Source organism: Orycteropus afer, unplaced genomic scaffold, assembly GCF_000298275.1.
Source record: "Orycteropus afer afer isolate SDZICR_OR568_19922 unplaced genomic scaffold, OryAfe1.0 scaffold00039, whole genome shotgun sequence".
NCBI lineage: Eukaryota > Metazoa > Chordata > Mammalia > Tubulidentata > Orycteropodidae > Orycteropus > Orycteropus afer.
Window position 1 is genome coordinate 14067551 of NW_006921626.1, and position 2727 is coordinate 14070277.

Below are 2727 nucleotides of genomic sequence, written 5' to 3' on the forward strand. Positions count from 1 at the left end.
ATGAACCCTTTTGTACATACAGTACTGCATTGTCAGTGATGGCAAACATTGATCTATGGGTGGATACATGGGTGGACAGACTGAATGATTAGGTATGTCTACGTAGGGGGAGTGTGCCTATGACCATGTATAGGGTTGGCAGACAATGTTTCTACAAGCGTGTTTATATGTTCTGTAAGAATTTCCACGTATACAGTATAGCTGACAAGGCACAAGGCTGTAGTTACTTCTTGCTCACAGCCAGCTACCCAGAGGGAGCAAGTAGTTAGTTGGACCTGTGGACTTGGACTTGGGACAATGGTCGCAGGGGACATCAAGCTCAATTGGCATAACCAAAACCAAAACCAAACTCACTGTTGCTATTACATACTACACAAAAACATTGTTCCATATCTTACTTTGCAGGGTAGCAACTGGGATCTTAAAAGTTTGGAAGTGGCCATCTAGATGTAACGATAGGTCTCTCCTCGTCCAGAGCAAAGAAGAATGAAGAAAACAGAAGATTCATGGAAACAATCAGTCCAAGTAACTGGTACACCATGTGATCCTAGGCCTATAAGGCTATGAGACCTGAAGAACTAGATGGTGCCCAGCTACCACTGTCAACCACTAGGACGGGGAGCTATGTAGGAGATTCTGGATAGAGTAGGAGACAATGTGGAACAAAATTCAAACTCATTAAACAACAACAAAAAAAAGAGACCAGGTTTGCTTGTCTGATAGAGCCTGGTGGAACCCCTGAGACTATGGTCCCTAGCTGCCCTTTAGGTCTGGAGATGAACCCACTCTTGTGCCAGCCAAACAAAAGAAAGGCATATGAGCTGAACATTTATATTAGGTAGATACACTCCTTGGAGAGAACAATCATGGGAGAACAGAAGGGCTGTTGTATGCACAGGGAGAAAGCTGGCAGGGAGGCAGGAGTGCATGGGAGGGAAGGACACAGGGAAGAGGTAACTATGGGGAGAAAGTGGGAGGGGAGCTATTGCATTGTGGGATATTGGAGTCAATGTCACAAGACAAAGTGTATGTGAGCTGCTGTATGGAAAATGAATTTGCTCTGTAAACTTTCACCCAAAATCACAATAAAAATTAAAAGAAAAGAAAAGAAATCAGATGACATAGAGCACTGGGCAAAAGACCTCTTAGAAGTGTTAAAGAGCAAAAATGTCTCTTTGAACACTAAGGTGTGCTTAACCCAAGCCATGGTATTTTCAATCACTTCATATGCATGTGAAAGGTGGACAATGAATAAGGAAGACTAAAGAAGAGTTGGGAGCTCTGGTAGCATAGTGGCTAAGGCACTTGACTGCTAACCAGAAGGCTGACGGTTCAAACCCACCAGCCACTCCTCGGAAGGAAGATGGGGCAATCTACTTCCGTAGCGATACTGCCTCGGAAACCCAAAGAGAGGTCGCTATGAGTCGGGGCTGACTCGACGGCACATAACAACAACAACAACAAAAGAAGAGTTGATGCTTTTGAGTTGTGGTGTTGGCAAAGAATAATGAAAGTACCACGGACTGCCAGAAGTACTAAAAAATTTGTCCTGGAAGAAGTGCAACTGGAATGCTACTTGGAAGCAAGAATGGCCAGACTTTGTCTCACCTACTTTGGTCATGTTGTTAGAAAGGACCATTCCCTGGAGAAGGATATCATGCTTGGTAAAGTGGAGGGTCAGCAAAAAAGGGGAAGGCCCTCAATAAGATGGATTGACACAGTAGCTGCAAGGATGGTTTCAGGTACAGCAAGCATTCTGAGACTGGCACAGGACAGGGCAGTGTTTTTTCTATTGTACATAGGGTCGCTATGAGTTGTAGCTGACTCAACAGCACCTAACAACAACAACAACAGTTCATTAGGAAATAAGGCTATCAAAAATGGCCTTGGGTAAATCAATTTATGGCTAACCCACCTGTGCATAATCCTTAGCTTTGTTATGTGTCATCTTGGACTGCTTGTCATGAACCTCTTGAGAACAGTTGCTAGCCCAGTGGGGGACATTGTATTTGTTAGGACAAGTATTGCTTCTAAGTAACTGACAACTACCAGGAAAATAAAAATAAATAATGGATGACTAGAGGAATGAATAAAATATAATCACTAGTTATAGGTGACCACAGTTCATTTTCCTCAAGTTAATGCCAGTGGATTGATAAAATCACTATGGCAGATCAAGTCTTTGGGATTTATCATAAAAAGCCAACTGTTTAAGAATCTCATAACAAATAGAGGTAGATTTCTTCGGAAACAATAAGCATCTACTCTCCAAGAACATAAATACAGGGCATTCTAAACTCATCTTGATCATTTGATGGAGCCTTGTTGAAGAAACTCAATTTTTAGGTGAAAACTGTTGAGCCACCCTCAAATATAATTATATGTGAAGACAATTCACAAGTAACCATGGGATACATATTTTTGAATTTCAAGAATTCATAATCCTAATAAAAGTTTAAAGTAGGAAACAAAATGATAAACAGTATGAACAACGATGTGACAAAAAGCATGTATGTAAAACCAGATCCAGCGGAAATAATCCAAAATATTGTGTTTGGGGCAATGAAACTAAAAGTCATTATTTTTCTAAAATATTTTTGAGAGCTATAGTATTTGTAGGGATCTCTGGTAGCATAGTGGCTAAAAGCACTTGACTGCTAACCAGAAGGCTGGAGGTTCAAACCCACCAGCCACTCCTCGGAAGGAAGGTTGGGCAATCCTACTTCC

General features: G+C 41.5%; 1 protein-coding gene across 1 annotated transcript in view; it reads right to left on the reverse strand.

Moving 5' to 3' along the window:
- LIN9 (lin-9 DREAM MuvB core complex component) overlaps window positions 1–2727 on the reverse strand; it is a 137047-nt gene that overhangs the window by 29429 nt on the left and 104891 nt on the right. The gene's annotated exons all lie outside the window — the stretch shown is intronic.